Genomic DNA, 12,126 nt, shown 5'->3' on the forward strand with positions numbered 1-12,126 from the left:
TAAAGGTTATGTTCTCATATTGTTACATAGCACAGACTTAAATATTTGGAAATGGTAAATAAGAAGAAATGACTTGTACTTACTACTGGAATTACACAAGACACAAATCTGAGATTCGCAAATGGTAACTCTAAGATATACTCAGACTTGCAAGATGTAACACGATTGCTTGAATACAACAATGTGGCTTCAAGTGCTACCAGTTTCAAATGCACAAACTAATGTGCCGAGGGAAGTAAATTATACTGAAAGTGAAATAATTAAGCATGGTCACAACCAGAAATGTTACCTGTGATTACAAACATCTCTAATTTGATCAGTTTGTCAATAAAGAGAAGGATGGGTGTTGGCTGTTAGTTATGAAGTTTTGGTATAATTTTAAAACACTAATTTGGGAAAATTGTTCTTGCCTGGGGAAATTGGGGACCACGCCGAGTGTGCGAGTGATATTACCGTTTTGCAGTTAGTGGGATAACCAGGCACAGATGTCTACATTGATGATGCTGGCTGAGAACAGGACAGAACATTTTAGACATTTAACTAGTTAAGACATCTTTTAGGGAGAGGATACTTAATTTGGCAAAACATAATTGATATTAGTATGGATTTAATCTTGTGAAAACGTATTATAAAGGCTGAAATAATGTTTGCACAGAGTTTATTGTTTAGAATAAAAGAAGTGGCATAAGGTATGCATTTTTCTTGGTTTGGGAAAATGTTATGTACTTCTATACATCACTCTTTTCCCTGTCTGCATTCACAGAGCACATACAGAGAAGCAGAAGATGGGTGATTTTGGCTGAAGGAAAGCGCAGTGTAAGAATGACTACAGTGAGCAATCCATACTAACTGGCGACTCCCCTTTCCACCATACTTATGGGAACACTCAAAATCATTACAGATATAAGGAGTCATGTGTCTGAGTCACATATTTCTTAACAAATTCCTGATCTAACTGGAAATGAATAGCCTGTGGACGAAGATGTTGGGGATGTGATGAAGATGATCATGATGAAAGCACAAGGCATAACCATGTACTTCCATCTCGCCAGGCACTGATCTTTATAAAATATTGAACGACAATAAGAAGGGATTAAGAGAGGGTTTCTAAGAGCGGATTTGAATCAACCTTGGTATGGTATCTACAGTTTAGGGGTAAGGTATTCCATAATGACCGCCTCTTCCCACAGGTGGTTCCCCTTGTTGCTAAATAGGAAGGTGGACTGCAGTAGACTGAATTGTAGAAGAGTGTGAAAGGTACAGACACATTTGAATTCGAAAAAGATCCCCAACTAATGGCAATGTAGATTTCTTTAAGCTTTGCACCATGATCAAACTTCAATAGCACAGCAGCCACTCTGTCACATTTCTGGATAAGCTTCATGGGCATATAGTAGTGCAAACTGTTGGAAAACTCCAGCCAGAAATGGAACAATTTGTCACCAATCACAGCTCAGTAAGAGATTTGGATGAGACAGCCAACCTTCCTAGATTAAGAAATTAAAAGGCCTTTAGTCAACTTTATAATATGAGGTTGCTTTCAGAGCGGACAATTTAGGACTATCCCCAAGTTCTTAATATTGTGTGAAGGACTAACTGTTTGACTCAACAATTATTTAGTTAGTGGCAAGCATACCCTAGCTGTAACTACCTATTTCCACTGTACACTTGTAAACAATGTGGGTACATTCGTCCATAAGCATCCAAGGAATAATAGTAAGATGTTCAGACAAGCTACCAAGTTCCAGCATTATCTACGTGTGTCCTCTGCAATATTTTGCACCACAAAGGTACACCCTGGATTAAGGAGATGGTGATGTATGTAATGAAAAGGCACTGCACTAATGGGGAGCTGGAAGGACCACACAGTGAAAGGCACAGAAAGGGTCACTTTGACTGCTGTACACAGTCTTGTAAAAAACAACTTGAAGATTTTGAGAGGCATATCTTCAACAGCTGCAACTGAAAAAAATATGTCCATCAGGGTAGTGTGGTCAGCAACCTCAAACATTCATGATAATTCAACAAAATAAGCATAGCATAGTTGCCTTTATCCACAGTTAGGCTGAAGTTGTTAGTGGTGTCAAGAAAAGCAAGTCCCTTGCCTTATAAGGAATGTAAGCCTGACTGATAGAACTACAGTAACTGATAATAATCAAGATCGTATACAGATGACTAGCTACAACCTTTTCCAGAATCCTACTTATGGAGAGAAAGATATCAGAACGCATGCAGGATCAGAGCCTTCAAGAAAAAATGAAAAGCAGCTTAAAAAAAGGCCATACTTGCAAAATGCATTTGCAGTTCTGTCTGGAAGGAAAGTGATCCACTCAAACTGTCAGATCGAGAAGGCAGCCGGGATTTTGAGTAGTCACTCATGGAGGACATGCCATTAGGCAATTCACAAACCTCATCTGTGTGTTGGAAGATCCTGCCAGGAAGGCAGAAGCCAAATTCCTTGCACCAGAGCCCAGTTCAGCCTGAACTGGGAAACTAGGAGAGAGTGTGTATGAGAGGAACAAGTTACTTACCTTTGGTAACGCCTTATCTGGTAGGGACTCTATGTAGCAGCAGATTCCTTACCTTAGAATATTCCTGATGAGTCGGACTAGATCTGAAAATATTTTGGTGACCAGCACCCCGGCGTGATAGTTGGTGGAGTCATTCACCTCCGCTTGGCGTCAGTGGCATCGTCCCAGCCAGACGTGACCTGCGTGGTTCATAAATAGACGCCACCCCAGCGCACTGAAATCAATTTCCTTTTGTGACTTTCCACAGCAGAAGTGCGGAGCCACAAAGAACACCGACCACTGGTGCGTTAAACTAGGGCCCTTAAAAGGGGAGCAGCTGTTCACTCTAAAATCCACTCACAGAGCAGGGAGGATAGGTGGGCCGGTAAGAAATCTACAGATAAGGTGTTACCAAAGGTAAGAAACTTGTTCATTTAATAGAGACTTCTAGCCGCAGATTCCTTACCTTAGAATATAATCAAGTAAAAAACTCCTTGGAGGAGGGGCTATGATATGGATTAGCCTAGAAAGTCCTGTATGACCAAACGGGCGAACTGCCAAATATGCCGAAACTGACTGTCCAGCCAGTAGTGCTTCGTGAACGTGTGCAGGGAAGCCCAAGTTGCTGCCTAAAAGATTTCCAACGACAGGAACTCCGCGAGCTAATGTAGTGGTCACAGCATTGGTTCTGGAAGAATTAATTTGCAAGCCTTTAGGGGGTTGTTTTTTGGCCAGTCTGTAGCAGTTTATGATGCAGAGCATTATCTATTGTGTGATGGTCCATTCCTGCACCTAATTTCGTTTCTTTGCTCCAATGTACCCCACAAAGAGTTGACCGTCCACCCGAAACTCTTTTGTGCAGTCAAGGTAGAACGACAGCGGTCTATTTGGGTCAAGACGATGGAGTCTCTACTTTTCTTTAGACGGGTGAGGCGGAGTGTAGAAGGTAGGCAGGGTGATGAACTGGCCTATGTGAAATGACGTAAACACCTTCAGTAGAAAGGATGATCTAGTCCAAAGGACCAGTTTGTCTGGGTAGATGTTCATGGACAGAGGATGTGCTGATAGTGCCTGTAGCTTACTGGCCCTCCGGACACTAACACTGTGTTTGCATCTATATATATATTCACTGAAAAAACCATAGGTTTCAGACATGTCATAGTTAGGAATTAGCATTTAAAAAACCTCAGAAATTCACTGAAAAAAACCACAGGTTTCAGGGGTGTTCTAGTTAGTTGGACATTTCACTCAAAACCATTGAAATTCCCCCGTTATAGTTAGTTGTACTAACTATAACTCACGCGCCCGCAATCCACTGCTGATGATGTCACATATTACATCATTCATGACATGGTCAGTGACATCACTGATGACATTTCAAATGACATCACTGATGACATCATCCACGTGACAATCTGATACATCTTAACATTCTCTAGTATAACTTTTCAACACTCATTGTAAAATATGAGGTACCATATTTGAAACCATTGACACACCAATACCAGTTTCAAAAAATACACTCAGTGATTCCTACATCTACATCTACTATAACATGTTTGAAACCTATGGTTTTTTCAGTGAATTTTAAAGGTTTTGTAAATGACAATTTGTAAATATATTTATTCAGATATTTTTTTTTTATACTGATTTACAATTTTTTTTTAACTATTTATTTTTAGATATTTTATTTTTTAAATGACATTACATTGTGTGGCCCCCCTTCCTTTTACTTTTTTTGGAGCCTGGGGACCCCATCCACTAGGGCCTGACCTGCAAATCTAAATTCTTTTTTTTTTTTTTTTACAGGAAGGGGATTCCTATGGAAGGAAATACAAGTTACTTGTAAGTATGCTTAGAACTACTTTTTAGGGTCAGTGTTGGGCTAAAAGATGCAGTACTGGCTTCTCTCCTGAGAACAGGTGAGTAAATTGGAATTACTAGTTTGAATGATTTTAGGTGAATATTTTAAAGTTCCAAAACTCCACACTTAGAAGAATTTGCAAGTGAAACCAGTCAATGTTAGCCTATGGAAGGAAATTCAGTTAGCAAGTAAATAGTATTATCGTTACCTTTTCTTACTCCGTGGTGGATCATGGATCCAGTACGGCTGCATCTCCTCTAAACAGTTGAAAGAATGCAAATTACACACGGAAGCCCACGTTTCTTTTTTTTTTTTTATATCGCTAGAATGCGTGGATCATACGCGCACCCCACGATTTTACCCCCCAAAAAAATTTTGGGGGGCCCTGGGGGTCCTTGTGGGACACCCTGAGCAGACCTAGAGAATCAGGGTGTGTCTCCCCTCCCCCTTTTCACGTTTTAAACACACATTTCACACGCTTCTTCAGCCTCCCTTCTAACGAGGCATAAAATTGCTGCCAACAGTTTCTAGTTTTGAATGTTGACAACCACTTGACAGCCAATTAGCATTCAGCGCGTGATCGGAAGGGTGCGCTTATGGTACGATGACAATAAGTGGAGTATGCATATTCAATTTTTTTAAGGGAAGGGGGCCACGTGGACCCCTCCCGTGGCCAATTCCGAGCACCGGGGTCCCCATCCCCCCGAGGCATGGCTAATTATATATTTTTATTTTATGGAGGAGGGCTGTATAGCCCCCCTCCTGAAGACACTTCAAGGCCCCGGGGGCCCCATTCCCCAGGGACGGCCTTTTTTTGGGGATTTATTTTGTCCGTCACCGTTGGGGACCGTGGGAGGGTCTCCAATTCCCCCACTGTCCCGTCGGCTCCTCGCCTCCAAGAGAGTTGCCTTCACTTTGCGCATGCATGTTTGTGGTAGCACATGCATGTTAATGTTACTCATGCGCACAATACGTCCCACCGTCTGCCTATATACCCCTAACGTACTTCATTTTATTTGTGCATGCTCAATTACAACATGTCCAATCACAGCTCTCACACCCAGTGACATCATGCTCAACCAATCATCGTTCTTCAAAGCATTTATAACCTGCCAACCTTCTCGAACTTTTCCTATTCTACAGTCACAGCCATTGATAGTGTTCGTATCCACTTCTTCGTAGGTGAGCACTTTTTTTAAGAGTAGTTAAATTAATTAATCTGAACGATCTTTAAATATCGCGTAAATGCACATTTTTGTTCGATTTGACAATGCTGTTTTTAAGCATGCTTTCCTGCTTTTTTATATCGTTAAAGTTGACTTCGAAACTTTTGTTATAGTGCAAATCACTTAATCCTGCTGCGTTTCTTTAATTTGCCAAGTGACAAGTGGCCGTTCCCGCAGCAGTGTGCTACGTGCTGTTCAAGTTAATGCGATGTAAGTAGTGCGTCGTGTACCCCATGCATTGCAAAAGTAATGTTTTCGGCAATAGGGTATCTTACCACGGTTTCCAGCTCTTATACGTCGAATATCTTACCTTGGTAGCCGCTGTTTCTGGGAAAATCACTTAATCCTGCCGCCTAACATTTTTTAAGTAGTGCCCCACGTGTTGCTTCCTCCCCATGCACTGCACATGTAATCGATTGGTCAATGTTGTATTTTAGCACGCTCTCCATGTCTTTTTAATAACGTTAAACTTGATTTGCTATCTTTTGTTGTGTGCAAATCACTTAATCCTGCTGCATTTATTTAATTTGTCAAACGTCACGTGGCCGTTCCCGCAGCAGTGTGCTACGTGCTGTTCAAGTTAATGCGATGTAGTTTTTCTCATGTAAGTAGTGCGTCACGTGCCCCATGCATTGCAAAAGTAATGCTTTTCACAAAAGTGTATTTTACCACGGATTCCAGCTCTTATATGTCAAATATCTTCCTATTGTAGCCGCTGTTTCTGAGCAAATCACTTAATCCTGCCGCCTATCATTTTTTAAGTAGTGCGCCATGTGTTGCTTCCTCCCCATGTAATGCACATGTAATCGATTGGCAAATATTATATTTTAGCATGCTCTCCATGTTTTTTAATAACGTTAAACTTGATTTGCCCCCTGTTCTAACTAATTATACAGATATCTCAACCATGGAACGTATTGGTCGCCACAAGTTGTTTATTCCTGCCCATGAACTATCCCAGGTTGTGGTCACAAGCCGACACACCAGATCCACTGACTGCTCTCCATATGCTATCAGCCGAAAATTGCAATTAACCTAATGGAGTTATCAGGTTTGACTAACATTTTATGATAGAAAATGTATAATACCCTAGTGGGGTCATAAATTTCGGATTACTTGGTATTTTGTTTTGTCTTTGAATTTTTTTAATAAAAAGGCACAGCTTAAAATTTGTGGCTGTCCTATGTACTCCATTAGTAAACCCCTGAAAACATGTAGAAAATATTATAGCCTTATAGCCCGCCGTAGCGGGCTATACCGGCTATTAAAGGCCTGCTGAATCGTTAAAGGCCCGAGCCGAAGGCGTGTGAAGTCACTTAGAGGGGGGTTGTTCACCGCCTCTCCTTCTCTGGCCCCGTCCATTTACTCTTGATCGAAAGGACTGGCCCCTGCTCTGGCAGTTCCAGTTTTGTCTCTGCTGGCCCTGGTGACCTTGGTTGTCACTCTGTTGCCCCTGGTGGAAACTCTGGTGTGAATCTCCTCGCTGACTTCCACCTCTGCCGTTCGGCCTCCGTGTAGGAGTGCCCCTCCTCATCCCCCTGAATTGCAGGGCCCCCATGGACCTTGCCGTCTCGTTGTCCTTCTTCAGTTGGGTGAGCTTCTCATCAACTGGGGCTCCGAACAGTGTTTCACCGTTGAAGGGTGTGTTCAGGATGTTTTTCTGAACTTCAGCCTTGAAGCCTGAGATTCTGAGCCAGGCTTGCCTTCTCTCTGTGATGCCTATAGCCATCAGTCTGCTGGATGTTTCTGCCCCATCCAAGGCTGTCTTCAGGCACGAGTTAGCGATGCTTTTCCATTTCTTCCACAAAGTGTGATGCCCTCTCACGGTATTGTTCCGGGAGGTGCTTGAGCAATTGGCCCATCTCATCCCAATGCTGGTATTGGTGTCTATTCAGGAGGGCGTTGGAGTTCGCCATCCGCCAGTGCGTTGCGGCGTTCCTCTCTATTTTCCTGCCAGTTAGATCCATCCTCCTGCTTTCCTTGTCAGGTGGAGGTCCAGATGTTGTTGGGACGTTTGCCCTTTTTCTGGCCGTTGCAGCGATTATTGAATCTGCTGTGACGGATCCCTTAATGTAAGCTGGGTCCTGGGAGGAGAATGTGTATTTCTTCTCCGTCCTCGGCGTTACTGATCTGCATGTAGCCGGGTCCTTGAAGGCTTCCTTCCCCTGGTCTGTGATACTCTTTAGCATGGGCAAGAACTGGCTTCTTGTCTGTATGGGGAGCAATGTCTCCAGCAGGAAATCTGCTTTTGGCTTCTCCTCTTCCAGCTTAACTCCATAAGCCACAACCAAGGCCCAAGATACCTCAACAGCCGCCTCAACTTCTACACGCCCACACGCCAGCTTCGATCGACCAGCCACGCCCTCGCCGCCGTCACCCGCATCGGAAGAGCCACCACAGGAGGAAGGTCCTTCTCCTACCTGGCCACCAAGACTTGGAACTCCCTCCCGACCCACCTCCGACTGACCCAAGACCACCTCGCCTTCAGGAAGCAGCTCAAGACCTGGTTGTTCGAGCAGTGGCGGACCCCCTCTCCCCAAGCGCCTTGAGACCCTCCGGGTGAGTAGTGCGCTATATAAATGCTTTGATTGATTGATTGATTGAAGCTGCTGCCGCCTTCCTGACCACCTCATTGTATGCCCCAATGTCATCCGGTGGCGAAGGCCTCGAGGGGTATGTTTCCAGAGCCTCCTCCGGGTTTTCGGCCTTGATGTCCTGGCATTCCTGGTCTTGGGCCGTCGAGGAACCTGAGCCGTAGCTTGACTGCTGCTCCCCCTAATCCCCTTCTGTGTAGTAGAGGTCTTCTTCCTCTTCGTGCTCCGAGGGATCCGGAGTTTTCGGCGTCTCTTCGACGTCGAACTCCTCGAGCTCCTGTACCACAGCGGCAGCCGGTGCCGGCTTCGAGGGGATCCTGTAACTTCTCACCTTTTCATCGAAGTCCTTCTTTCTCTGAAGGATGTTCTCCATTTCGGCCTCGAGCCTTCTTTTCTTTCTCTGCATCTCTGCGGCCTGCTCGTCGTCGAGCGTTTCGGCTGCTCTTTTCGGCGGCGCGTCGACGTCGAAACTTTCTTCGGCTCCTTTTCCTTGAAAGCCGAAGTCGAGGACCCTTTTTCGGGGCTTGCTTCGATGACCTTTGCTTTTCGCTGGTCTTCGGCCTCCGTGAGTCCTTCTCGAAGGATCCGCTGGGCTCTTTTTCGGAGGATGCAGCTTCGGTCGTCGAAGTTTTCTGCGCCGGTGCTCCTTTCGAGGCTCTGGGCTCTGATTTTCGAGAGTCTGCCTCTGGCTTTCGAGACCCTGTGGGGGTTTTCGGGGTCGTAGACTCTCCTACCTTGTCAGGCGTTTTCTTATCGGTCTCTGCGACCGTGAAGTCATCTGGACCTTCGGCGATGTTGTCCTCGTCGTCGGTGGAGAGGCCCAGTTCATAAAGCGTCGGGCCTGGCCCTTGCCCTGCATCGTGTGGGGAGCTGTCCTCTGTCTCTCTCGAACTCGGAGTGTCTTCGGCTTGAAGACGGAGCAGGCGTTGTAGTCTCTGCTCTCGTGGTCGATTGGCAGGCAGAGGTTGCAGACCGGGTGCTGGTCCTTCTGCGCGAACTTGTGGTGGCAGTTCTTGCAGAATTTAAAGGGTGTCTTGTACATCCCTGCGCTCAGGGGGCCCCCTGTGTGCGTATTCCTCCAAGGACGTCGAAGATCTCGAAGTTCTTTCCTTTCTTCGTCGTCTCTTCTCTGATGGACCTCTTCTCCCGATCTTCTCAGGTCTTTACCGTTGAAGAGTTGCTGTTTTTCCTCCTTTTCTCCTCCAAAACTTCTGGAGCTTCACGCGACGAACCAGACCCAACGGCGGAAAAAAGAATCACCGAAGGTACACCAAATGGTGGGACGTTGACGCCCACCTGGGCTACGACAAAAAAAAAAAAAAAGACTAAGATTCCGGACCCAACCACCAGATTGCGGAATATGCACAGCATAGTGAATCCAGAAAGATTCACGCTGCAAAACAAGCCTGTTGTGCCTTCTTGAGTTCCTCCTCCTGACTACAAATCCTTCTTAGGGAATGCTTTGAATAAGAGGTTGTGGATGACAGCTACTGGCATGCAGTATTTGGGCATTGCCCGCCGTAGGCTTTCTGTGCAGCTTAGTTTCCAGTTTGCCTGCAAGAATGTAAATTTCTACATCCAAAAAGTTAATGGAGGTTGAACTAATGTTAGATGTACAGTGCAGATTGAGGTCATTTCTGTAATAAAATGTTCAGCTTCCTCCTCATTGCCCTGCCAAATCAAAAACAAATCATCAATGAAGCGTAACCAGCATTTAATGTTAGTTTCAACATTTGCAGTGTGTTGTTTCATGAGTACCAGCTCCCCCCACCAGCCCATATGCAAACAAGCATAGCTGGGGGAGAAGCTGGCACACATAGCAACTCCACGTTTTTGCTTATACATGGTATTTTGAAATAGAAAAATATTGTTATGTAGGCAAAACTCAACCATATTGAGCAACATTTTGTTAATGTTCGACAAGATCAGGTGTCCTTCTTCCTAGATAATGCTGAAGAGCTCTTATACCATCCTGATGATTTACAGATGTATATAATGATGTCACATCCAAAGTTATTAAAAGATAATCGTGTTTCCAATCTATATGCTGAATTTTGTGGAGGAAGTCACTTGTGTCCCTAACATGCGAGGACAACTTTTGCACTGCTTCCTGGAGGAAATAATCCACATATTGTGAAGTCTTTTCAAGAAGACTGTTTCATGCCGATATTATTGGCCTTCCCGGCAGTTTTAGTGCATTTTTATGGATTTTTGGAATAAAATAGAGAATGGGAGTCAAAGGTTTATCATTCTTAAGAAATTTAAATTCATCCGTTGTGATTAGTCCCCCATTTCTCCAAGTTGCAAATTTCATATTGTACGACCCATATGTTGCTTTTAATTCCATTTGGTCACTCCTGCGGTAGCAAGCTGTATCTGCCAGTTGAGTCATGGCCTCTTGTGTGTAGTTTTTCTTGCCCCACAGAACTAGATTCCCTCCTTTGTCAGCATTACGGATAATAACATCAGGATTGGATTTTAGTTTCCTGATTAATTGATGGTATTGTAGTTCCGTTCTATTGATCAATCCTCCCTCCCAACTAACATCTACAACTCAGAAGAGGTTTGCACCAGTCTCAAATTAAGACGATCTGAGAAGGAACACAAGAGACTCAAACATTAACACATTTCCATTGGACACGTGATACTGGGTTTGTTATTATTATTACACACTTGGCGACAGGGGTTGTGTACATTACTGCTGATTTGACATTTGTTGAGGTTTTCGTGTAAGCAGAATGGTACCTGGACACTCAGAACATTGTGGAATGAATACCACTTATGGTTGCAACTTAGATGCATGCTGGGAGACGCAGTACTGAGGGATGTTGGGAGGGAGGGTTGAGGTTGAGTTGCGCAGGAGGAGCGGTGATATTTTCTATAGACACATGTGTGGTTAATTGGGAAGGGCGTAGTCAAAGCAAACGTGCGCGCTTAGAGTAGTAAAAGGTAGCGGTTACTGACAGCCGCTAGGTAAAGCTGAGAAGGAATGTAAGCTTGAATAAGAGTTCCTTGTATTTGGTTAGCAGCACAGGGAGGAGATGAAATTAAATCTTGAATGCAGCAAGGAATTAGCAGTCACGGTAAGCGTTTCCATGTCCAAGGTTTAGGAAAGTACCGCTCGTGAAATCAAAATCTCACAAGGTTAAATGTGGCAAAGGACGTTGACCATTGCAGTCATAATGTTACAGCAAGACATGCAGGGGTGGAATAGGATATTGTTAGGTATCAGAATGTGTATATATTTAGCACTGCAGACACTTTTGGTAAGAGCGAGGCATATAGGCATGATGCTGTTTGAGATTTAATGGGATACACATAAGGTAGAGTTTATAAGAACACGCAGTATTCATGTTTGGTAATTGGGCGTGGTATGTGGTGATAACACGATTTATCTTTTTTTGAATATTTGTATTTTAGATATCCACGATGAAGGGAACATTCCCGAAATGCATTGGATTTTTAAATAATTTATCGTGACTGGTGAAAACGTTTTACTCTTCTGTGCTTGAAAAAGACATTTCTTCTGGGAAGTTGAATGTATAAAATGAATTGAAAATACGGAGAAAAATGTTTGAGAAAAAAATTATGGAGTAACAATGACAAAGAGTAAAAGAGGATTAAAATTGAGACTTTGATTCATTTGATGCATCCACGGCTGTGCATCTTGTACAGGGATCTAACCCGGTTCCTTTTGTTTGATGTATTTCAAGTGCACTGGGCGAAGCGCTATCAAGTTTGCACGCCACTATTATGATGAAGAAATTGAACAATTAAGTAAAGAGGCAAATTACTGAGCACATAACAAAAAGAAAGGTGTGCATTTCACCACCTACATTGAATTATACTGCTAGGTATACCAACAGAGGTAGGCATCCCGGTAGCTAAGCTCCTCTTCAGTAATCGGGGGTCTCGTGGTGGCCAAAATGATG

The 12,126-nt window shown here is 43.9% G+C and overlaps 1 protein-coding gene across 6 annotated transcripts in view; it reads right to left on the bottom strand.

Annotated features, from left to right (window-relative positions):
• RCBTB1 (RCC1 and BTB domain containing protein 1) overlaps positions 1-12,126 on the bottom strand; it is a 255,543-nt gene that overhangs the window by 120,803 nt on the left and 122,614 nt on the right. The gene's annotated exons all lie outside the window — the stretch shown is intronic.

This window comes from Lissotriton helveticus, chromosome 8, assembly GCF_964261635.1.
Source record: "Lissotriton helveticus chromosome 8, aLisHel1.1, whole genome shotgun sequence".
In the NCBI taxonomy this organism is placed as follows: domain Eukaryota; kingdom Metazoa; phylum Chordata; class Amphibia; order Caudata; family Salamandridae; genus Lissotriton; species Lissotriton helveticus.